This window comes from Aegilops tauschii, chromosome 1 (genome assembly GCF_002575655.3).
Source record: "Aegilops tauschii subsp. strangulata cultivar AL8/78 chromosome 1, Aet v6.0, whole genome shotgun sequence".
Lineage (NCBI taxonomy): Eukaryota > Viridiplantae > Streptophyta > Magnoliopsida > Poales > Poaceae > Aegilops > Aegilops tauschii.
This window is the reverse complement of record NC_053035.3, coordinates 28,829,375-28,856,470: the sequence shown is the minus strand read 5'-3', so window position 1 is coordinate 28,856,470 and position 27,096 is coordinate 28,829,375. Positions and strand designations below refer to the sequence as shown.

The 27,096-nt window shown below is 45.5% G+C and overlaps 1 pseudogene; it reads right to left on the bottom strand.

Annotated features, from left to right (window-relative positions):
- Positions 1-27,096, bottom strand: part of LOC141027131 (uncharacterized) — a 282,578-nt pseudogene that overhangs the window by 136,299 nt on the left and 119,183 nt on the right.

The window sequence follows — 27,096 nt, the reverse complement described above, 5'->3', positions numbered from 1 at the left end:
TGCCCGAGATTCGATCGTCGGTATCCCAATACCTTGTTCAATCTCGTTACCGGCAAGTCTCTTTACTCGTACCGCAATGCATGATCCCGTGACTAACGCCTTAGTCACATTGAGCTCATTATGATGATGCATAGTGGGCCCAGAGATACCTCTCCGTCACACGGAGTGACAAATCCCAGTCTCGATCCGTGCCAACTCAACAGACACTTTCGGAGATACCCGTAGTGCACCTTTATAGTCACCCAGTTACGTTGTGACGTTTGGCACACCCAAAGCACTCCTACGGTATCCGGGAGTTGCACGATCTCATGGTCTAAGGAAAAGATACTTGACATTGGAAAAGCTCTAGCAAACGAAACTACATGATCTTTTATGCTATGCTTAGGATTGGGTCTTGTCCATCACATCACTCTCCTAATGATGTGATCCCGTTATCAATGACATCCAATGTCCATAGTCAGGAAACCATGACTATCTGTTGATCAACGAGCTAGTCAACTAGAGGCTTACTAGGGACACGTTGTGGTCTATGCATTCACACATGTATTACGATTTCCGGACAATACAATTATAGCATGAACAATAGACGATTATCATGAACAAAGAAATATAATAATAACCATTTATTATTGCCTCTAGGGCATATTTCCAACAGTCTCCCACTTGCACTAGAGTCAATAATCTAGTTACATTGTGATGAATCGAACACCCATTGCGTCCTGGTGTTGATCATGTTTTGCTCTAGGGAGAGGTTTAGTCAATGGATCTGCTACATTCAGGTCCGTATGTACTTTACAAATATCTATGTCTCCATTTTGAACACTTTCACGAATGGAGTTGAAGCGACGCTTGATATGCCTGGTCTTCCTGTGAAACCTGGGCTCCTTCGCAAGGGCAATAGCTCTAGTGTTGTCACAGAAGAGTGTCATCGGGCCTGACGCATTGGGAATCACCCCTAGGTCGGTAATGAACTCCTTCATCCAGACTGCTTCCTGTGCTGCCTCCGAGGCGGCCATGTACTCCGCTTCACATGTAGATCCCGCCACGACGCTTTGCTTGCAACTGCACCAGCTTACTGCTCTTCCATTCAAAATATACACGTATCCGGTTTGTGAGTTCGAGTCATCCAGATCTGTGTCGAAGCTAGCGTCGACGTAACCCTTTACGACGAGCTCTTCGTCACCTCCATAAACGAGAAACATATCCTTCGTCCTTTTCAGGTACTTCAGGATATTCTTGACCGCTGTCCAGTGTTCCAAGCCGGGATTACTTTGGTATCTTCCTACCAAACTTACGGCGAGGTTTACATCAGGTCTGGTACACAGCATGGCATACATAATAGACCCTATGGCCGAGGCATAGGGGATGGCACTCATCTTTTCTATATCTTCTGCCGTGGTCGGGCATTGAGCCATGCTCAATTGCACACCTTGCAATACAGGCAAGAACCCCTTCTTGGACTGATCCATACTGAACTTCTTCAATATCTTGTCAAGGTATGTACTCTGTGAAAGACCAATGAGGCGTCTTGATCTATCTCTATAGATCTTGATGCCTAATATATAAGCAGCTTCTCCAAGGTCCTTCATTGAAAAACACTTATTCAAATAGGCCTTTATACTTTCCAAGAATTCTATATCATTTCCCATCAATAGTATGTCATCCACATATAATATGAGAAATGCTATAGAGCTCCCACTCACTTTCTTGTAAACACAGGCTTCTCCATAAGTCTGTGTAAACCCAAACGCTTTGATCATCTCATCAAAGCGAATGTTCCAACTCCGAGATGCTTGCACCAGCCCATAGATTGAGCGTTGGAGCTTGCATACTTTGTTAGCATTCTTAGGATCTACAAAACCTTCCGGCTGCATCATATACAACTCTTCCTTAAGGAAGCCGTTAAGGAATGCCGTTTTGACGTCCATCTGCCATATCTCATAATCATAGTATGCGGCAATTGCTAACATGATTCGAACGGACTTCAGCTTCGCTACGGGTGAGAAAGTCTCATCGTAGTCAACCCCTTGAACTTGTCGATAACCCTTAGCGACAAGTCGAGCTTTGTAGATGGTCACATTACCATCTGCGTCCGTCTTCTTCTTAAATATCCATTTGTTTTCTATGGCTCGCTGCTCATCGGGCAAGTCAGTCAAAGTCCATACTTTGTTTTCATACATGGATTCTATCTCGGATTTCATGGCTTCTAGCCATTTGTCACAATCCGGGCCCGCCATCGCTTCTTCATTGTTAGAAGGTTCACCGTTGTCTAACAACATGATTTCCAGGACAGGGTTGCCGTACCACTCTGGTGCGGAACGTGTCCTTGTGGACCTACGAAGTTCAGTAACTTGATCCGAAGCTTAATGATCATCATCATTAACTTCCTCCCCAGTCGGTGTAGGCACCACAGGAACATTTTCCCGCGCTGCGCTACTTTCCGGTTCGGAAGGGGTGACTATCACCTCATCAAGTTCCACTTTCCTCCCACTCAATTCTTTCGAGAGAAACTCCTTCTCCAGAAAGGACCCGTTCTTGGCAACGAAGATCTTGCCTTCGGATCTGAGGTAGAAGGTATACCCAATAGTTTCCTTAGGGTATCCTATGAAGACACATTTTTCCGACTTGGGTTCGAGCTTTTCAGGTTGAAGTTTCTTGACATAAGCATCGCATCCCCAAACTTTTAGAAACGACAGCTTAGGTTTCTTCCCAAACCATAATTCATACGGTGTCGTCTCAACGGATTTTGACGGAGCCCTATTTAAAGTGAATGCGGCAGTCTCTAAAGCATAACCCCAAAATGAGAGCGGTAAATCGGTAAGAGACATCATAGATCGCACCATATCCAATAGAGTGCGATTACGACGTTCGGACACACCATTTCTCTGAGGTGTTCCAGGCGGCGTGAGTTGTGAAACTATTCCACATTTCCTTAAGTGTGCACCAAACTCGTGACTTAAATATTCTCCACCACGATCTGATCGTAAGAATTTTATTCTCCTGTCACGTTGATTCTCAACCTCACTCTGAAATTCCTTGAACTTTTCAAAGGTTTCAGACTTGTGTTTCATTAGGTAGACATATCCATATCTACTTAAATCATCAGTGAGAGTGAGAACATAACGATATCCTCCGCGAGCCTCAACACTCATTGGACCGCACACATCGGTATGTATGATTTCCAATAAGTTGGTTGCTCGCTCCATTGTTCCGGAGAATGGAGTCTTGGTCATCTTACCCATGAGGCATGGTTCGCACGTGTCAAATGATTCGTAATCAAGAGACTCCAAAAGTCCATCTGTATGGAGCTTCTTCATGCGCTTGACACCAATGTGACCAAGGCGGCAGTGCCACAAGTATGTGGGACTATCGTTATCAACTTTACATCTTTTGGTGTTCACACTATGAACATGTGTAACATCACGTTCGAGATTCATCAAAAATAAACCATTGACCAGCGGGGCATGACCATAAAACATATCTCTCAAATAAATAGAACAACCATTATTCTCGGATTTAAATGAGTAGCCATCTCAAATTAAACGAGATCCAGATACAATGTTCATGCTCAAAGCTGGCACTAAATAACAATTATTGAGGTTTAAAACTAATCCCGTGGGTAGATGCAGAGGTAGCGTGCCGACGGCGATCACATCGACCTTGGAACCATTCCCGACGCGCATCATCACCTCGTCCTTCGCCAGTCTCCGTTTATTCCGTAGTTCCCGCTTTGAGTTACAAATATGAGCAACCGCACTGGTATCAAATACCCAGGAGCTACTACGAGTACTGGTAAGGTACACATCAATTACATGTATATCACATATACCTTTGGTGTTGCCGGCCTTCTTCTTGTCCGCTAAGTATTTGGGGCAGTTCCGCTTCCAGTGACCACTTCCCTTGCAATAAAAGCACTCAGTCTCGGGCTTGGGTCCATGCTTTGACTTCTTCCCAGTAACTTGCTTACCGGGCGCGGCAACCCCTTTGCCGTCCTTCTTGAAGTTCTTCTTACCCTTGCCCTTCTTGAACTTAGTGGTTTTATTCACCATCAACACTTGATGTTCTTTTCTGATCTCCCCTTCCGCTGATTTCAGCATTGAATATACCTCGGGAATGGTCTTTTCCATCCCCTGCAAATTGTAGTTCATCACAAAGCTCTTGTAGCTTGGTGGAAGCGACTGGAGGATTCTGTCAATGACCGCGTCATCCGGGAGATTAACTCCCAGCTGAGACAAGCGGTTGTGCAACCCAGACATTCTGAGTATGTGCTCACTAACAGAACTGTTCTCCTCCATTTTACAGCTGAAGAACTTGTCGGAGACATCATATCTCTCGACCCGGGCATGAGCTTGAAAAACCAGTTTCAGCTCCTCGAACATCTCATATGCTCCATGTTTCTCAAAACGCTTTTGGAGACCTGGTTCTAAGCTGTAAAGCATGCCGCACTGAACGAGGGAGTAATCATCAGCACGTGATCGCCAAGCGTTCATAACGTCTTGGTTCTGTGGGATTGGTGCATCACCTAGCGGTGCTTCTAAGACATAATCTTTCTTGGCTACTATGAGGATGAGCCTCAGGTTCCGGACCCAGTCCGTATAGTTGCTGCCATCATCTTTCAGCTTGGTTTTCTCTAGGAACGCGTTGAAATTGAGGACAACGTTGGCCATTTGATCTACAATACATAGTGTAAAGATTTTAGACTAAGTTCATATAATAAAATTATTTAATGAACTCCCACTCAGATAGACATCCCTCTAGTCATCTAAGTGAAACATGATCCGACTTTAACTAGGCCGTGTCCGATCATCACGTGAGACGGACTAGTCAAGATCGGTGAACATCTCCATGTTGATCGTATCTTCTATACGACTCATGCTCGACCTTTCGGTCCTCCGTGTTCCGAGGCCATGTCTGTACATGCTAGGCTCGTCAAGTCAACCTAAGTGTATTGCGTGTGTTCCGAGGCCATGTCTGTACATGCTAGGCTCGTCAACACCCGTTGTATTCGAACGTTAGAATCTATCACACCCGATCATCACGTGGTGCTTCGAAACAACGAACCTTCGCAACGGTGCACAGTTAGGGGGAACACTTTTCTTGAAATTATTATAAGGGATCATCTTACTTACTACCGTCGTTCTAAGCAAATAAGATGCAAAACATGATAAACATCACATGAAATCAAATAGTGACATGATATGGCCAATATCATTATGCTCCTTTGATCTCCATCTTCGGGGCACCATGATCATCTTCGTCACCGGCATGACACCATGATCTCCATCATCATGATCTCCATCATCATGATCTCCATCATCATGATCTCCATCATTGTGTCTTCATGAAGTCGTCACGCCAACGATTACTTCTACTTCTATGGCTAACGCGTTTAGCAACAAAGTAAAGTAAATTACATGGCGTTATTCAATGACACGCAGGTCATACAAAATAATAAAGACAACTCCTATGGCTCCTGCCGGTTGTCATACTCATCGACATGCAAGTCGTGATTCCTATTACAAGAATATGATCAATCTCATACATCACATATATCATTCATCACATCTTCTGGCCATATCACATCACATAGCACTTGCTGCAAAAACAAGTTAGACGTCCTCTAATTGTTGTTGCAAGTTTTTACGTGGTTTGTAGGTTTCTAGCAAGAACGTTTTCTTACCTACGTATGACCACAACGTGATTTGCCAATTTCTATTTACCCTTCATAAGGACCCTTTTCATCGAATCCGTTCCGACTAAAGTAGGAGAGACAGACACCCGCTAGCCACCTTATGCAACTAGTGCATGTCAATCGGTGGAACCTGTCTCACGTAAGCGTACGTGTAAGGTCAGTCCGGGCCGCTTCATCCTACAATGCCGCCGAAACAAGAAACGACTAGTAGCGGCAAGAAGAATTGGCAAACTCAACGCCCACAACTGCTTTGTGTTCTACTCGTGCATAGTAACTACGCATAGGCCTGGCTCATGATGCCACTGTTGGGAATCGTAGCATAATTTTAAAATTTTCCTACGCTCACCAAGATGCATCTATGGAGTCTACTAGCAACGAGGGGAAAGGAGTGCATCTACATACCCTTGTAGATCGCGAGCGGAAGCGTTCCAATGAACGTGGATGACGGAGTCGTACTCGCCGTGATCCAAATCACCGATGACTGAGTGCCGAGCGGACGGCACCTCCGCGTTCAACACACGTACGGTGCAGCGACGTCTCCTCCTTCTTGATCCAGCAAGGGGGAAGGAGAGGTTGATGGAGATCCAGCAGCACGACGGCATGGTGGTGGATGTAGCGGGATGCCGGCAGGGCTTCGCCGAGCATATACGAGAGAGAGAGGTGTTGCAGGGGGAGAGGGAGGCGCCCAAGGCTGTGTGTTGCTGCCCTCCCTCCACCCCTTTATATAGGCCCCCTTGGGAGGGGGGCCGGCCAAAAACCCATCTAGGGTTGGGGGGGCGGCGGCCAAGGGGTGCCTTGCCCCCCAAGGCAAGTGGGAAGCCCCCCCACCCTAGGGTTTGCAACCCTAGGCGCATGGGGGGAGGCCCATGGGGGGGCGCCCAGCCCACTAGGGGCTGGTTCCCTTCCCACTTCAGCCCACGGGGCCCTCCGGGATAGGTGGCCCCACCCGGTGGACCCCCGGGACCCTTCCGGTGGTCTCGGTACTATACCGGTAACCCCGAAACTTTCCCGGTGGCTGAAACTTGACTTCCTATATATAATTCTTCACCTCTGGACCATTCCGGAACCTCTCGTGACGTCCGGGATCTCATCCGGGACTCCGAACAACTTTCGGGTTTCCGCATACACATATCTCTACAACCCTAGCGTCACCGAACCTTAAGTGTGTAGACCCTACGGGTTCGGGAGACATGCAGACATGACCGAGACGCCTCTCCGGTCAATAACCAACAGCGGGATCTGGATACCCATGTTGGCTCCCACATGTTCCACGATGATCTCATCGGATGAACCATGGTGTCGAGGATTCAATCAATCCCGTATGCAATTCCCTTTGTCAATCGGTATGTTACTTTCCCGAGATTCGATCGTCGGTATCCCAATACCTTGTTCAATCTCGTTACCGGCAAGTCTCTTTACTCGTACCGCAATGCATGATCCCGTGACTAACGCCTTAGTCACATTGAGCTCATTATGATGATGCATTACCGAGTGGGCCCAGAGATACCTCTCCGTCACACGGAGTGACAAATCCCAGTCTCGATCCGTGCCAACCCAACAGACACTTTCGGAGATACCCGTAGTGCACCTTTATAGTCACCCAGTTACGTTGTGACGTTTGGCACACCCAAAGCACTCCTACGGTATCCGGGAGTTGCACGATCTCATGGTCTAAGGAAAAGATACTTGACATTGGAAAAGCTCTAGCAAACGAAACTACACGATCTTTTATGCTATGCTTAGGATTGGGTCTTGTCCATCACATCATTCTCCTAATGATGTGATCCCGTTATCAATGACATCCAATGTCCATAGTCAGGAAACCATGACTATCTGTTGATCAACGAGCTAGTCAACTAGAGGCTTACTAGGGACACGTTGTGGTCTATGTATTCACACATGTATTACGATTTCCAGACAATACAATTATAGCATGAATAATAGACAATTACCATGAACAAAGAAATATAATAATAACCATTTATTATTGCCTCTAGGGCATATTTCCAACAGTCTCCCACTTGCACTAGAGTCAATAATCTAGTTACATTGTGATGAATCGAACACCCATTGCGTCCTGGTGTTGATCATGTTTTGCCCTAGGGAGAGGTTTAGTCAACGGATCTGCTACATTCAGGTCCGTATGTACTTTACAAATATCTATGTCTCCATTTTGAACACTTTCACGAATGGAGTTGAAGCGACGCTTGATATGCCTGGTCTTCCTGTGAAACCTGGGCTCCTTCGCAAGGGCAATAGCTCCAGTGTTGTCACAGAAGAGAGTCATCGGGCCCGACGCATTGGGAATCACCCCTAGGTCGGTAATGAACTCCTTCATCCAGACTGCTTCCTGTGCTGCCTCCGAGGCTGCCATGTACTCCGCTTCACATGTAGATCCCGCCACGACGCTTTGCTTGCAACTGCACCAGCTTACTGCTCCTCCATTCAAAATATACACGTATCCGGTTTGTGACTTCAAGTCATCCAGATTTGTGTCGAAGCTAGCGTCGACGTAACCCTTTACGACGAGCTCTTCGTCACCTCCATAAACGAGAAACATATCCTTAGTCCTCTTCAGGTACTTCAGGATATTCTTGACCGCTGTCCAGTGTTCCATGCCGGGATTACTTTGGTACCTTCCTACCAAACTTACGGCAAGGTTTACATCAGGTCTGGTACACAGCATGGCATACATAATAGACCCTATGGCCGAGGCATAGGGGATGACACTCATCTTTTCTATATCTTCTGCCGTGGTCGGGCATTGAGCCTTGCTCAATTGCACACCTTGCAATACAGGCAAGAACCCCTTCTTGGACTGATCCATACTGAACTTCTTCAATATGTTGTCAAGGTATGTACTCTGTGAAAGACCAATGAGGCGTCTTGATCTATCTCTATAGATCTTGATGCCTAATATATAAGCAGCTTCTCCAAGGTCCTTCATTGAAAAAACACTTATTCAAATAGGCCTTTATGCTTTCCAAGAATTCTATATCATTTCCCATCAATAGTATGTCATCCACATATAATATGAGAAATGCTACAGAGCTCCCACTCACTTTCTTGTAAACACAGGCTTCTCCATAAGTCTGTGTAAACCCAAACGCTTTGATCATCTCATCAAAGCGAATGTTCCAACTCCGAGATGCTTGCACCAGCCCATAGATTGAGCGCTGGAGCTTGCATACTTTGTTAGCATTCTTAGGATCGACAAAACCTTCCGGCTGCATCATATACAACTCTTCCTTAAGGAAGCCGTTAAGGAATGCCGTTTTGACGTCCATCTGCCATATCTCATAATCATAGTATGCGGCAATTGCTAACATGATTCGGACGGACTTCAGCTTCGCTACGAGTGAGAAAGTCTCATCGTAGTCAACCCCTTGAACTTGTCGATAACCCTTAGCGACAAGTCGAGCTTTGTAGATGGTCACATTACCATCCGCGTCCGTCTTCTTCTTAAAGATCCATTTGTTTTCTATGGCTCGCCGCTCATCGGGCAAGTCAGTCAAAGTCCATACTTTGTTTTCATACATGGATTCTATCTCGGATTCATGGCTTCTAGCCATTTGTCGGAATCTGGGCCCGCCATCGCTTCTTCATAGTTCGAAGGTTCACCGTTGTCTAACAACATGATTTCCAGGACAGGGTTGCCGTACCACTCTGGTGTGGAACGTATACCCAATAGTTTACTTAGGGTATCCTATGAAGACGCATTTTTCCGATTTGGGTTCGAGCTTTTCAGGTTGAAGTTTCTTGACATAAGCATCGCATCCCCAAACTTTTAGAAACGACAGCTTAGGTTTCTTCCCAAACCATAATTCATACGGTGTCGTCTCAACGGATTTAGACGGAGCCCTATTTAAAGTGAATGCGGCAGTCTCTAAAGCATAACCCCAAAATGAGAGCGGTAAATCGGTAAGAGACATCATAGATCGCACCATATCCAATAGAGTGCGATTACGACGTTCGGACACACCATTTCTCTGAGGTGTTCCAGGCGGCGTGAGTTGTGAAACTATTCCACATTTCCTTAAGTGTGTACCAAATTCGGACTTAAATATTCTCCACCACGATCTGATCGTAAGAATTTTATTTTCCTGTCACGTTGATTCTCGACTTCACTCTAAAATTCCTTGAACTTTTCAAAGGTTTCAGACTTGTGTTTCATTAGGTAGACATATCCATATCTACTTAAATCATCAGTGAGAGTGAGAACATAACGATATCCTCCGCGAGCCTCAACACTCATTGGACCGCACACATCGGTATGTATGATTTCCAATAAGTTGGTTGCTCGCTCCATTGTTCCGGAGAACGGAGTCTTGGTCATCTTACCCATGAGGCATGGTTCGCACGTGTCAAATGATTCGTAATCAAGAGACTCCAAAAGTCCATCTACATGGAGCTTCTTCATGCGCTTGACACCAATGTGACCAAGGCGGCAGTGCCACAAGTATGTGGGACTATCGTTATCAACTTTACATCTTTTGGTATTCACACTATGAATATGTGTAACATCACGTTCGAGATTCATCAAAAATAAACCATTGACCAGCGGGGCATGACCATAAAACATATCTCTCAAATAAACAGAACAACCATTATTCTCGGATTTAAATGAGTAGCCATCTCGAATTAAACGAGATCCAGATACAATGTTCATGCTCAAAGCTCGCACTAAATAACAATTATTGAGGTTTAAAACTAATCCCGTGGGTAGATGCAGAGGTAGCGTGCCGACGGCGATCACATCGACCTTGGAACCATTCCCGACCCGCATCGTCACCTTGTCCTTCGCCAGTCTCCGTTTATTCCGTAGTTCCTGTTTTGAGTTACAAATATGAGCAACCGCACCGGTATCAAATACCCAGGAGCTACTACGAGTACTGGTAAGGTACACATCAATTACATGTATATCACATATACCTTTGGTGTTGCCGGCCTTCTTCTTGTCCGCTAAGTATTTGGGGCAGTTCCGCTTCCAGTGACCACTTCCATTGCAATAAAAGCACTCAGTCTCGGGCTTGGGTCCATTCTTTGACTTCTTCCCGGTAACTGGTTTACCAGGCGCGGCAACTCCCTTGCCGTCCTTTTTGAAGTTCTTCTTACCCTTGCCCTTCTTGAACTTAGTGGTTTTATTCACCATCAACACTTGATGTTCTTTTCTGATCTCTACCTCAGCTGATTTCAGCATTGAATATACCTCAGGAATGGTCTTTTCCATCCCCTGCATATTGAAGTTCATCACAAAGCTCTTGTAGCTTGGTGGAAGCGACTGGAGGATTCTGTCAATGACCGCGTCATCCGGGAGATTGACTCCCAGCTGAGACAAGCGGTTATGCAACCCAGACATTCTGAGTATGTGCTCACTAACAGAACTGTTCTCCTCCATTTTACAGCTGAAGAACTTGTCGGAGACATCATATCTCTCGACCCGGGCATGAGCTTGAAAAACCAGTTTCATCTCCTCGAACATCTCGTATGCTCCATGTTTCTCAAAACGCTTTTGGAGACCCGGTTCTAAGCTGTAAAGCATGCCGCACTGAACGAGGGAGTAATCATCAGCACGTGATTGCCAAGCGTTCATAACGTCTTGGTTCTCTGGGATTGGTGCTTCACCTAGCGGTGCTTCTAAGACATAATCTTTCTTGGCTACTATAAGGATGAGCCTCAGGTTCCGGACCCAGTCCGTATAGTTGCTGCCATCATCTTTCAGCTTGGTTTTCTCTAGGAACGCGTTGAAATTGAGGACAACGTTGGCCATTTGATCTACAATACATAGTGTAAAGATTTTAGACTAAGTTCATGATAATTGAGTTCATCTAATCAAATTATTTAATGAACTCCCACTCAGATAGACACCCCTCTCGTCATCTAAGTGAAACATGATCCGAGTTTGACTAGGCCGTGTCCGATCATCACGTGAGACGGACTAGTCAAGATCGGTGAACATCTCCATGTTGATCGTATCTTCTATACGACTCATGCTCGACCTTTCGGTCCTCCGTGTTCCGAGGCCATGTCTGTACATGCTAGGCTCGTCAAGTCAACCTAAGTGTATTGCGTGTGTTCCGAGGCCATGTCTGTACATGCTAGGCTCGTCAACACCCGTTGTATTCGAACATTAGAATCTATCACACCCGATCATCACGTGGTGCTTCGAAACAACGAACCTTCGCAACGGTGCACAGTTAGGGTGAACACTTTCTTGAAATTATTATAAGGGATCATCTTACTTACTACCGTCGTTCTAAGCAAATAAGATGCAAAAACATGATAAACATCACATGCAATCAAATAGTGACATGATATGGCCAATATCATTATGCTCCTTTGATCTCCATCTTCGGGGCACCATGATCATCTTCGTCACCGGCATGACACCATGATCTCCATCATCATGATCTCCATCATTGTGTCTTCATGAAGTCGTCACGCCAACGATTACTTCTACTTCTATGGCTAACGCGTTTAGCAACAAAGTAAAGTAATTTACATGGCGTTATTCAATGACACGCAGGTCATGCAAAATAATAAAGACAACTCCTATGGCTCCTGCCGGTTGTCATACTCATCGACATGCAAGTCGTGATTCCTATTACAAGAATATGATCAATCTCATACATCACATATATCATTCATCACATCTTCTGGCCATATCACATCACATAGCACTTGCTGCAAAAACAAGTTAGACGTCCTCTAATTGTTGTTGCAAGTTTTTACGTGGTTTGTAGGTTTCTAGCAAGAACGTTTTCTTACCTACGTATGACCACAACGTGATTTGCCAATTTCTATTTACCCTTCATAAGGACCCTTTTCATCGAATCCGTTCCGAGTAAAGTAGGAGAGACAGACACCCGCTAGCCACCTTATGCAACTAGTGCATGTCAGTCGGTGGAACCTGTCTCACGTAAGCGTACGTGTAAGGTCGGTCCGGGCCGCTTCATCCTACAATGCCGCCGAAACAAGAAACGACTAGTAGCGGCAAGAAGAATTGGCAAACTCAACGCCCACAACTGCTTTGTGTTCTACTCGTGCATAGTAACTACGCATAGGCCTGGCTCATGATGCCACTGTTGGGAATCGTAGCATAATTTAAAATTTTTCTACGCTCACCAAGATGCATCTATGGAGTCTACTAGCAACGAGGGGAAAGGAGTGCATCTACATACCCTTGTAGATCGCGAGCGGAAGCGTTCCAATGAACGTGGATGACGGAGTCGTACTCGCCGTGATCCAAATCACCGATGACCGAGTGCCGAACGGACGGCACCTCCGCGTTCAACACACGTACGGTGCAGCGACGTCTCCTCCTTCTTGATCCAGCAAGGGGGAAGGAGAGGTTGATGGAGATCCAGTAGCACGACGGCGTGGTGGTGGATGTAGCGGGTCTCGGCAGGGCTTTGCCAAGCTTCTGCGAGAGAGAGAGGTGTTGCAGGGGAGGAGGGAGGCGCCCAAGGCTGTGTGTTGCTGCCCTCCCTCCCCCCCTTTATATAGGCCCCCTGGGGGGCGCCGGCCCAGGGAGATGGGATCTCCAAGGGGGGGCGGCGGCCAAAGGGGGAAAAGGGTTGCCTTGCCCCCCAAGGCAAGGGGGAACCCCCCCACCCTAGGGTTCCCAACCCTAGGCGCATGGGGGGAGGCCCATGGGGGGCGCCCAGCCCACCAGGGGCTGGTTCCCTTCCACTTTCAGCCCACGGGGCCCTCCGGGATAGGTGGCCCCACCCGGTGGACCCCCGGGACCCTTCCAGTGGTCCCGGTACAATACCGGTAACCCCCGAAACTTTCCCGGTGGCCGAAACTGGACTTCCTATATATAATTCTTCACCTCCGGACCATTCCGGAAACTCTCGTGACGTCCGGGATCTCATCCGGGACTCCGAACAACTTTCGGGTTTCCGCATACATATATCTCTACAACCCTAGCGTCACCGAACCTTAAGTGTGTAGACCCTACGGGTTCGGGAGACATGCAGACATGACCGAGACGCCTCTCCGGTCAATAACCAACAGCGGGATCTGGATACCCATGTTGGATCCCACATGTTCCACGATGATCTCATCGGATGAACCACGGTGTCGAGGATTCAATCAATCCGTATGCAATTCCCTTTGTCAATCGGTATGTTACTTGCCCGAGATTCGATCGTCGGTATCCCAATACCTTGTACAATCTCGTTACCGGCAAGTCTCTTTACTCGTACCGCAATGCATGATCCCGTGACTAACGCCTTAGTCACATTGAGCTCATTATGATGATGCATTACCGAGTGGGCCCAGAGATACCTCTCCGTCACACGGAGTGACAAATCCCAGTCTCGATCCGTGCCAACCCAACAGACACTTTCGGAGATACCCGTAGTGCACCTTTATAGTCACCCAGTTACGTTGTGACATTTGGCACACCCAAAGCACTCCTACGGTATCCGGGAGTTGCACGATCTCATGGTCTAAGGAAAAGATACTTGACATTGGAAAAGCTCTAGCAAACGAAACTACACGATCTTTTATGCTATGCTTAGGATTGGGTCTTGTCCATCACATCATTCTCCTAATTATGTGATCCCGTTATCAATGACATCCAATGTGCATAGTCAGGAAACCATGACTATCTGTTGATCAACGAGCTAGTCAACTAGAGGCTTACTAGGGACACGTTGTGGTCTATGTATTCACACATGTATTACGATTTCCGGACAATACAATTATAGCATGAATAATAGACAATTACCATGAACAAAGAAATATAATAATAACCATTTATTATTGCCTCTAGGGCATATTTCCAACACGAACCTCGTAGGTCAACCAGAGTAAAATCCGCACCAAAGTGGTACGGTAATCCTGTTCTGGAAGTCATGTTACTAGACCATGACGAACCTGCGAACTATGAGGAAGCGATGATGAGCCCAGATTCCGCGAAATGGTTTGAGGCCATGAAATCTGAGATATGATCCATGTATGAGAACAAAGTGTGGACTTTGGTTGACTTGCCCGATGATCGACAAGCCATAGAAAATAAATGGATCTTCAAGAGGAAGACGGACGCTGATAGTAGTGTTACTATCTACAAAGCTAGACTTGTCGAAAATGGTTTCGACAAAGTTCAAGGTGTTGACTACGATGAGATTTTCTCACTCGTAGCGATGCTTAAGTCTGTCCGAATCATGTTAGCAAATTACCACATTTTATGAAATCTGGCAAATGGATGTCAAAAATACATTCCTTAATGGATTTCTTAAAGAAGAGTTGTATATGATGCAACCAGAAGGTTTTGTCGATCCTAAAGGTGCTAACAAAATGTGCAAGCTCCAGCGATCCATCTATGGATTGGTGCAAGCATCTCGGAGTTGGAATATACACTTTGATGAGTTGATCAAAGCATATAGTTTTATTCAGACTTGCGGTAAAGCCTGTATTTACAATAAAGTGAGTGGGAGCACTACAGCATTTCTGATAAATATATGTGAATGACATATTGTTGATCGGAAATAATGTAGAATTTTCTGGAAAGCATAAAGGAGTATTTGAAAGGAGTTTTTCAAAGAAAGACCTCAGTGAAGCTGCTTACATATTGAGCATCAAGATCTATAGAGATAGATCAAGACGCTTGATAAGTTTTTTCAATGAGTACATACCTTGACAAGATTTTGAAGTAGTTCAAAATGGAACAGTCAAAGAAAGAGTTCTTGCCTGTGTTACAAGGTGTAAAATTGAGTAAGACTCAAAGCCCGACCACGGCAGAAGATAGAAAGAGAATGAAATTCATTCCCTATGCCTCAGCCATAGGTTCTATGAAGTATGCCATGTTGTGTACCAGATCTATTGTATACCCTACACTGAGTTTGACAAGGGAGTACAATAGTGATCTAGGAGTAGATCATTGAACAGTGGTCAAAATTATCCTTAGTGGAATAAGGATATGTTTCTCGATTATGGAGGTGACAAAAGGTTCATTGTAAAGGGTTACGTCGATGCAAGTTTTGACACTAATCCAGATGACTCTAAGTCTCAATCTGGATACATATTGAAAGTGGGAGCAATTAGCTAAAGTAGCTCCGTGCAGAGCATTGTAGACATAGAAATTTGCAAAATACATACGGATCTGAATGTGACAGACCCGTTGACTAAGCTTCTCTCACAAGCCAAACATGATCACACCTTAGTACTCTTTGGGTGTTAATCTCATAGCGATGTGAACTAGATTATTGACTCTAGTAAAACCCTTTGGATATTAGTCACATGGCGATGTGAACTAATCACATGGTGATGAGAACTATTGGTGATAAATCACATGGCGATGTGAACTAGATTACTGACTCTAGTGCAAGTGGGAGACTGAAGGAAATATGCCCTAGAGGCAATAATAAAGTTATTATTTATTTCCTTATTTCATGATAAATGTTTATTATTCATGCTAGAATTGTATTAACCGGAAACATAATACATGTGTGAATACATAGACAAAACGGAGTGTCACTAGTATGCCTCTACTTGACTAGCTCGTTGATCAAAGATGGTTAAGTTTCCTAGCCATAGACATGAGTTGTCATTTGATAAACGCGATCACATCATTAGGAGAATGATGTGATTGACTTGACCCATTCCGTTAGCTTAGCACTTGATCGTTTTAGTTTACTGCTATTGCTTTCTTCATGACTTATACAAGTTCCTATAACTATGAGATTATGCAACTCCCGATTACCGGAGGAACACTTTGTGTGCTACCAATCGTCACAATGTAACTGGGTGATTATAAAGGTGCTCTAAAGGTGTCTCCGATGGTACTTGTTGAGTTGGCATAGATTGAGATTAGGATTTGTCACTCCGATTGTCGGAGAGGTATCTCTGGGCCCTCTCGGTAATGCACATCACTATAAGCCTTGCAAGCAATGTGACTAATGAGTTAGTTGTGGGATGATGCATTATGGAACGAGTAAAGAGACTTGCCGGTAACGAGATTGAGCTAGGTATTGAGATACTGACGATCGAATCTCGGGCAAGTAACATACCGATGACAAAGGGAACAACCTATGTTGTTATGCGGTGTGACCGATAAAGATCTTCGTAGAATATGTAGGATCCAATATGAGCATCCAGGTTCCGCTATTGGTTATTTACCGGAGACGTGTCTCGGTCATGTCTACATAGTTCTCGAACCCGTAGGGTCAGCACGCTTAAAGTTCTGTGACGATCGGTATTATGAGTTTTTGTGTTTTGATGTATCGAAGGTAGTTCGGAGTCCCGGATATGATCACGGACATGACGAGGAGTCTCGAAATGGTCGAGACGTAAAGATCGATATATTGGACGACTATGGTCGGACACCGAAAGTGTTTCAGGAGGTTTCGGACATATACCGGAGTACCGGGGGGTTACCGGAACCCCCCCGGGGAGTATATTGGGCCTAAAAGGCCTTAGTGGGAGAAGAGGAGGGGCGGCCAGGGCAGTCGCGCCCCCTCCCCCTCTAGTCCGAATTGGACAAGGAGGGGGCGGCGCCCCCCATTTTCCTTCTCTTCCTCTCTCCCTTCCTTCCCTTCTCCTACTCCTACTAGGAAAGGAGGAGTCCTACTCCCGGTGGGAGTAGGACTCCCCCCCTTGGGGCGCCCTCCTCCTTGGCCGGCCGCCTCCCCCTAGCTCCTTTATATACGGGGGCAGCGGGGCACCCCATAGACACAACAAATCTTTTAGCCGTGTGCGGTGCCCCCCCTCCACCATAATCCACCTCGGTCATATCGTAGCGGTGCTTAGGCGAAGCCCTGCGACGGTAGCTTCATCAACATCGTCACCACGCCGTCGTGCTGACGAAATTCTCCCTCGAGCTCTACTAGATCGTGAGTTCGCGGGACGTCACCGAGCTGAACGTGTGCTGAACGCGGAGGTGACTTACGTTCGGTACTGAGGATCGGTCGATCGTGAAGACGTACGACTACATCAACCGCGTTGTCATAACGCTTCCGCTTAACGGTCTACGAGGGTACGTGGACGACACTCTCCCCTCTCGTGCTATGCATCACCATGATCTTGCGTGTGCGTAGGAAATTTTTGAAATTACTACGTTCCCCAACAGAAGTTACTCCCACTGTTGCTAGTCTGATACTAGCTAGTCATCTATGATATACTAGCTACCTCACTAAGAGCATGGTTAATAATACAGCCAAGGGCCGGCTATAAGAAGTTGCCATGTCATATACAACCAACCTCTTAGCGGGCATGTACAATAATAAGTTTTGTATACATACTAGTTTATCAATAGGTAGCCCACCTTACATCCTCACAAAGTGTCTTGGGTCTCGTGTTGCAGCTGGCTCTACTAACCAAGAGCCCGCTTCTCTTCTCTTTCCTCCAACTAATAAGCACATATATATTGTTCTATTCCTTATAGCCTGCTTAGACTACCCACAGTGGGAGTAACATAGATAGTATCACACGTATCTAGATAAAATAGATGATGTGGCAAGCAATAAATGAAGAAAGAGAGGAAAGTGGTAACATATCTAGTTAGACTAGCCACAATGGGTAGTAACATAGACTAGTAACATGCACATGTTACTAGTCTATGTTACTACCTCTATAATGGGGAGTAACATATGTGTGGTAACATGCAACACTTCATTTATTAGGCTATAGACTCATTTTGCCTTGATATGTGTGATGTTACTCATACTACTAGTAACTAGCTATGTTACCACTTTCCTCCATCTCTTCATTTATTGCTTGCCACATCATCTATTTTATCTAGATATGTGTGATGTTACTACCTATGTTACTCCCACCGTGGGTAGTCTTACTAGTAGTATGAGTAACATCACACATCTCAAGGCAAGATGAGTCTATAGCCTAATACATGAAGTGTTGCATGTTACTACACATATGTTACTCCCCACTATAAAGGTAGTAACATTCTATGTTACTACCCATTGTGGCTAGTCTTATGTCACTCTATTGTGTACTTGCTCTAATGCATAGTATCGTAGAATAGCTGGTTTCATATGTAGTACTTTATTTATATTGTCATGCATGACATATAGTAGCATAGCATTTATTATGATACGGTTTCATGATATGATACTTAACCCTCTCTTTCTTCATTTAATTAATTCTATGACAGCTCATCAAAATTGCCTAGTTGGCATGCATGATACTAGCCATGATACCCCCTTACTATCAGCCTAGCAAAGGTGTACAGATCATTTGTGCGTCGCTTTGTGAGTTTTCATCCGTTTGTTCGAGAAGCGGGGAGAAGTTTCAAACATTTCGGCCGCGAGGTGCGGCCACTGGCATAGCCCTTGTTGGTATTTTAATTACAGGAAATTCAGATGGAGTTGGACATCATCAAAATTGATGTGTGCCTGTGGCGTGCTCTCATGACCCCGTGGAAAAAATTTTGGTAAAGTTTGGCACAAGTTTTGATGACCGCTCCTTCCAAACCGGAGCATCTCACATGAGGGATCATGGTTTTCCAAAAGGAGACGTGCCAATTCAAACTCCTGTGGCCGATGACTTCATCGTTTGGCCTCATAAAAATTTCCACGGCACGCAATCACCATTATACCACGGGTTTGATTTTCTGGCGCATTTCAGGTATCGTTAGCTATATTTAAGACATTTTTTGAGATTAACGTGCATTTTGTGCATAAAAATAAAATTACAACCGGAACTGCATGTGCTGTCGAAAGGGATGAGGATCGTCGTTCGATCTGGGAGCAATCAACGGTGCAGACGTACAATCCGTGGGGTTTGGGTTCTGGCCAATCAGAAAGCACGACTCGGATCGTGGGCGGGGTGGCGGGGTTTGGTCGGCACACGGCTTTCATCAACGAACTGTGTGCTATTCGCAAACCAGATTGCATATTTTTGTTCACACATACTGTAGTGAGATCAATTGAGTGTGCTACCTCTATGATATAATAATAATAATAATAACAAAAAACAGTTCATATTCATTACCTGAGCTGACAGCATATCAAGGTCAACATATTAACGGTTCTTACATCAACAGAAAACCGGGCATAACTCACAAATTCAGTACACACGACAGTTCTAAATTGAAAGAATTAAGTTGCAGGGTAGGCATAAAGACTAGTCTTACGGCTTAATTCCCATGTACATGGGGGAACTGGGATCATTAAGTTGACCCCGAATGAACTTGGGATTTTTGATGATTTTACGCTGCTCTGTTACATGGGTGCGTGATCCCTTGGCTGGCAACTCATCTAATTCATCGTACTCGTCCTCATCGGCAACATCGTCGACATCCAGTACCCTTCTCTTTCCATGCATCGCTAAATGGTCGTTCTTATGCAAGGGGTCTTCCACAAAGAAAATCTGGATAGCATCGCTGGCAAGAATGAATGGGTCCGCGTGATATGCCATCGTCGTCCTGTTAACACAAGTCTTCCTGTACTCATCAATCCTTACCTGACCAAGAGGGATCCATGCGCACCTGAATAATGCCACCTTAACTTTCACATAGTCAAGCTCCCAAATCTCTTTGATGGTTCCATAGTATACCCTTTTATCAGCTTCATTTACAGTCATGCATTCTATTTGAACAGAGATGTTCTGATACGAGGTCTTCTAATCACGTTCCTCAATGTAGAATGTGTATCCATTTATGTCATATGCTTGGTACGTCAACACCGTAGGTGATGGCTTTTGTGCCAACCACGTAGCAATGTCATCGATGGATCCTTGTGCCAAACGGTTCTTCAGCCATTCGGCGTAGTTCTTGGTGTGCTTCTTCATCTCCACATCTGATGAAGGCACCATTGGTAAGAAGCTGATGCGTATCTCCACCAAGTGTTCTTTGGAATAAGCGATGAGAACTGGGCTGTTAAGCAGTACCGTCAAATGGGCTTTCTATGCCAATTCTCCGGGCAGCCATTTGCGTGCCAGCAAGGACCGGCTCACCTTTCAGCCTTCCCTCGTGGCGAGAGAGGGGCAAACCTATAGGTCTTTGTTTCATGTATTCGGTGCAAAACTCAACCACCTCCTCCGCGGTATGACCTTGTAGAATGCTTGCCTCTGGATGGTTTCGGTTCCGACAAAAGCGCTTCAGTATTCTCATGAACCGCTCGAAGGGATACATGTTGCAAAGAAACACAGGACCACAATACTTTATCTCGTCGACAAGGTGCACAGTGAGATGGACCATGACATCAAAGAATGACAGTGGGAAAAACATCTCTAGGTTGGACAATATTCTTGCAATATCATCTTGCATATGATCCAACTCTTCAGGATTTACAACTTTCTGCTATAGTTGGTAGAAGAAATCACAGAGGTCAGTGAGTGTGTTTCTTATATGTTTGTCCATTAGATTCCTGATGGCCACCGGGAGGATTTGTGTCAACATTATGTGGAATCATGTGTCCCAACTTCATTTTACCTGAGCTCACATCCACGAGACTTCTGATGTTTGCGCAGTAGGAAGAGGGTGTCTTAACTGACAACAAATAGGTGAAGAACTGTGTTGCTTCTTTTGTACTGAAATTGTAACTCTGGCGAGCTTTGATGAATTTGTCATCATCTTCTGCTTCACTCTTGCGTTTTGATTGATCAGCAAGCATATCGAGCCGTGAACCGTCACCGTCACCATCCTTTCTTTTACCTTTAATCTTGAGCAGAGTACCAAGGATGCTTTCACATACGTTCTTCTCTACGTGCATGACATCGATGCAGTGACGTACACGTAGAATCTCCCAGTAAGGTAATTTCCAGAACACCGATTTCTTCTTAAACACTTGACCCTTGGGTGTTTGTTTCACCGTCAAAGGGTGGTTCTTGCCAAGCACAACATTAATTGTTTTAGCCATGTTGTGGACCACCTCCCCGTCATAGGGTCTTGGGCCCGCACCTGCCTCTGCCGTACCATGAAATTCAGCTTTCATCTTTCGGTATGGGTGATTTCTCCGCAAGAACCTATGATTACACAAATACACTGTTTTGCGTGAGTTGGGAAGTCTTCTGCTAGCTGTCCTATCCATGCATGTGACACACCCTACATCTCCCTTTGTTTTCTGCCCCGATGTGTTGCCTAATACCGGCATATCTTGAATGGTGTGCACCAGCATCGCATGTAGATTGAAAATCTCCTTTCTGTAAGCATCATAACATTTTACAGCAGGCGCATCTATCCACACTATCAGCAGTTCTTCTACCAGTAGCTGAAAGTAAATGTCGATGTCATTTCCAGTTTGCTTCGGGCCTTGGATAATCATTGACATCATAATGTATTTTTTCTTCATACACAACCAAGGAGCTAGGTTATATATGCACAGAAGCACCGGCCATGTGCTGTGATTGGTGCTCATATCGCCAAAAGGATTTATCCCGTCAGTACACTCCCCGAGCCTTATACTTCTAGGATCCTTGGCAAAATTTTCAAACTTGTTGTCAATTAATTCCCACTGAGCCCCATCTTTCGGGTGCCTCATAAACCTATCCGCAATTCTCTCATCATGATGCCACCGCAACCTCTTTGCCTCTCTAGGGTTTGCAAACAAATGCCTTAACCTTGGAATTAAAGGCAAGTACCAAACAACCTTGAACGGGATTCCTGTCTTGATCTCGTCGTCCAATTTGTACTTGTCCTTTGCTCTCCTGCGCTTGTATCGTGCATGCTTGCATGTGGGACCTGCACGCAAATCTTTGTACTCACCATGGTACAATATACAGTCATTCACACAAGCATGTATCTTCTGTACTTCAAGTTCCAATGGGCAAACAATTTTCTTCGCTTCATTCGTGCTTCTGGGGAGCACATTATCTTCCGGAAGAATTTCTTTGAAAATACCTAACATCTCTGTGTAGCCCTTGTTTGATAGACCGTTTGCTGCTTTAAATCTGAGAAGCGCCAGGGTGGCACTCAACCTGGAATATTTCTTTTTGCAACTTGGATACAATTCTTTCTTGGAGTCCGCATCAATGGTTGGCAGATTCTTGTACCCAATCATATCATTTTTTGGGCCCTCGAAATCTGCAATCATAGCAGCAAAATCTGGCATATCAAGATCGTCGTCATCTGCGTCGACGTCTTGGTTTTCCAGTGGGCGTTTCGGCTTTCCGGTGTTCCATTGGTAGCTTGACGCCTCTGCCCTGATGTTAGATTCAACATCCATGTGACACTGATCGGGGTTTGGCATATCGCTGCCCTCGGTATCTTCATCCATGACCTCCTCTTCACAGTTTTTGGTCCAACGTGTATATCCATCCATGAATCCCCTAGAGACTAAGTGCATCTGGACATCTGCAACTTCATGTTACTCTGTATTGGCACAATCAGTACATGAACACAGGATGTAATCCGCATCACCAATTCTTCTCTTTGTACTTTCAGCCAAATTCATGAACTCTGTCACGCCACTGATAAAATCTGCGGTTTTCTGATTCTTCATTCATCGAGATCGTCCCATCTGCAGCACACGAATGGTAATTAAAAACAAAACAACAATATTAATACACGGATTAACTGCTGCCCAAAGATGCGTGCATAAATCACAAGGGTTTATTTTAATAATTACTGAGGGCGCTCCATGTTGTTATCCAGACGTGCAATGACAAAAATTAATGGCCAGTCAATTTACACGCAGAGTACTAGTACAACACTACCCTTAGGAATTGAATACCTTAATTAAGCCACTCACGAAAAGAATACCTTAATTAATTAGCCACGCGGCGACCTCCACCCAGCAGACAGACAAGCGCGATGCGGTGGCACGCCGAGACAGCAGGGTCGAGGAGTAAAGCTTAGTGCGGCTGCCGCCTGAAGTTCGACCTCCACTATCCCACCATCGACCGCGATGGATGTGCTCGAATCACGCCGCCGCCGACCTCGATGGTTGAGCTCCTCTTATCTCCCGCTGCAGACCGAGGATTGACCTCCTATGACGCCGCCATCGCCCACCGACCGAGTATTGACCTCTTCTCCGGTAGCTGCTGCCTAGGCCGCCGCCGCCATCTCTATACACAGAGCGGGTTTTTTACGGATATCCGCATAGCGGCTGTTTACACGGTATGTCACTGTAACTCAATTATATGGACAGGGTAGTACATCACATACGGTTATGTAACGGCAACCGTGTCTAACCTACGTTGTCTTCTCACACGGTTTGGTGCGGAAATCGTGTGTGACATTGTAATACCTAACACACAAACGACATGTATAAACAGTGTGCCGTATACAACGTATAGTGCCATAAGTAGTTCCCGACCGTTAGCTTATCTCCACAGTTTCCCCATTTCCCCCAAATCCCTACAGAGCCTCCAAATTCCCTCGCGTGGCGCTGACATTGGGGGAATGCGGATGAGTGGTGCTGATGGTTTCAGTGCGGCTGCTCCTGCTCGTATCGCCGACACGACGGTGGTCGCCGCCGAGCACTTGCCTAAGGTTATCAGAAGGCAAGTGTACTACGGATCCGAATTGTCCTGTCAGGTTCCAATCTATCCCGATCTATTTTAGCATGTCCAAAGTATAGCTCCTTGCTGAATCCGTCCTGAATGACCCCCCCTCCCCCAGGAAAGCGATCTGCCGCCGGATCCGGAGCATGACTCCAGACTCCTGCAACACGAGTTCGACTCCGAGTTTTGCGCCACCGAGAAGTACCAAAAGCTGAGTTGTGTGCACGGGCACACTCCCGCTCGACGTGTATGCACAGAGGGATTTGACATTGGCAGGCGGTTTCTTAGTTGCCCCTTAGAGGTTAGTGCTAATTAAGTTCATTAATTTACTTCAGTTAATGCCACCACTCATCCAGAATACTATTTAACATTGGCAGGGATATGAGGCTTGTGCCTTTGTTAACTGGCTGGATGAAGAATGGCATGGCAGGGCTCGGAGTGTTATCACCAAGCTCGCAGAAGATAACATAAAGCTGAAGAAGAAACTGGCTGATCTGGAATGTACAATCAGTACGATGAAGCAAGAAAGAATCGATCACAGGCAACAGATGAAATAAAGAGACAAGAAGGAACTAGCATGTGTAGTTGTGGTTGTCGCATTAACCATGTTCTATGCGCTGTTTGCAATGATGATTAGGGGTTTTGTTTGACAGTATTGCTAAAGCACATCTAGATGTGCTCTAAGTAATGCACATCTAGGTCCTATGCCATTAATGTTACGCGAAGATTCGTGCAGATATTTTTCTTTGTCTTTTTTCTTTTCCTTTCTAGTTTGATTATTACTGGCTTTATCAATAAGAAGAGCTCAATGTATTGCTTGCCAACTGTCCTACTCCGTTCGTACCGGTACCGGTGCATAATCCCAAAACCCCTTCCTTGTTTTTGTCCTGAAAAAGGAGACCAGCCAAATAGCCAATAGGAGTCCCGCGCAACCCCGGGAATTTGGAGCGACTGGGTACAAATAATTGCAGTTGATTATATCAGCGGTTAGATAATACGTCAACCCCCGCTTCAATTGGCAGTTCCTCTTCTCTGCATACCCCGCTTAAGTGTCCACCATCTTCATCATCCCCAGCAGGCCGCGCTAGACACTGGCACACACTCTGCAGCCATGTCGAGCGACAGTGAGGACGACAGTTCGGCCAGCAGTCTGGCGCCCGATGATAGGTCAACATCGGAATCATCCCGCTCGTCTTCCATGAGTCCGGCGTCGAGTCCAGACCTCGATTATATCCGGTTCATGGAAGGGACGCCGCCTACGGAGTTATCAGACGACAACCAGACGGACGAGGAGCTGTTGGAGGACGAAGAAGAGGACGACGATGATAATGAGGAGGAATGGTCGAACAAGGAGGAGGAGGAGGACGACAGCAACGACGATGACGACGGCGGCGGCGATGAAAAGCCAACGGTCAGCGGCAAGAAGCGTCCTCGCCAAGACGATGTCGCGGGGCCATCCAACATCAACAACAAGAAGAAGAAGGACTAAATTAAGCAGACTGTATATATCTGTGTTTATCCTGTCAATCTCATTGCAGACGGTTAGTAATATGTATTCGACAGAGATCTTCTACATTATTGCCCACAGGTTGGTTTGTTGAACTGTGTGCCCTGACGAGCACACAATTCATAAAAAAGGACCGCATGGGCTATCTATAATGATCGCACACAATTCTGATTACCGACCTGTTTGCCGGGTATCACACACATATTGTTACGCCGAATCGTTTGTGTTCACCTCAATCATCGCAAACGGTTCATCGGAGTGAACTGTATGCCATATATCGCAGACACCTTGATCTGGCTGCCCATTTCTGTTGTTTTGTCTCATTGCAAACAGTTCGTACAGATCAACCGTATGCCCCTCGTCGCACATGCAACTAAAATCTGAACCGTGTTTGATGTATCATCCATCGCAAACGTTTTGCACCTTTTTTGACGGTTTTTTACATCACCGTTTGCGATTAATGCATCACACACAGTTTTGTCAAAGGGTCTCTGATCGTAGTGTCGCGTTAGCAGCATCCTGCAATAGTGTTTGGACTCCGTTTGGTATTCCTTTTCTACGAAACTCAAAAACAGGGAAAAACACAGGAACTGACACTGGGCTCTAGGTTAATAGGTTAGTCTCAAAAATAATATAAAATAGCATACTAATGCATATGAAACATTCAAAATAGATAATATAATAGCATGAAACAATAAAAAATTATAGATACGTTGGAGACGTATCAACGGACGAGGCATTGGACGGGGGTGGAAGATATTTGTCCTGTCCAGTCACGCGTCTCTCGCACTGAACAAGCGCGGACACCGAAGAGGCGTCGCGGGCGGTGCCCTGGGCCAACGAGCTGCTTCAATGCCGACGCTAGTGAGAGGTCGCATCCGCTCAATATGGAGCGACGCGCTCTACAGCGGCATGAATGCGGGCAGTTGGCACCGGGCGGGAACGCGCGCAGAAGGAGGTGTTTGGTGGGCCAGGACGGTCAGAAGCGGGCTTAGGATCAGTTCGGACTCACATAAACCTCCCGCGTTTGTCTCCAGTTTGCTGGAGAAAATGCATCTGGAGCGCTTCGTGGACCGATACAGACCCGCGTTGGATGACTTCCCCGGTCCGGACAGCGTTGTTCGAACGGTTGCGGGAGATTTACAGGTCCGCCTTGAAGATGGCCTACGTAATAACTAGATGAATTTGAAAATAATTTTCTAGTGTGTTGTCGTGCAACACATGTGTAAGCTTACTAGTCAATGAAAATCAGCTAAGTTTTCTCGTAAAAATAACAAGTTTAAACCATGTAAGTTTTCTCATACAAATAACAAGTTCAAACCATATTTTTTTTAGCTTAGCAATGGCTAAATTTTGGGTATATATTTAGAATAAAACGCAGCAAACTGCAGAAGTTCATAAAAAGAAAAAAAATTCTCCTTTGTAACAAGTTTAAACCATCTAAGTTTTCTCGTACAAGTAGCAAGTTCAAACCATATTTTTTTAGCTT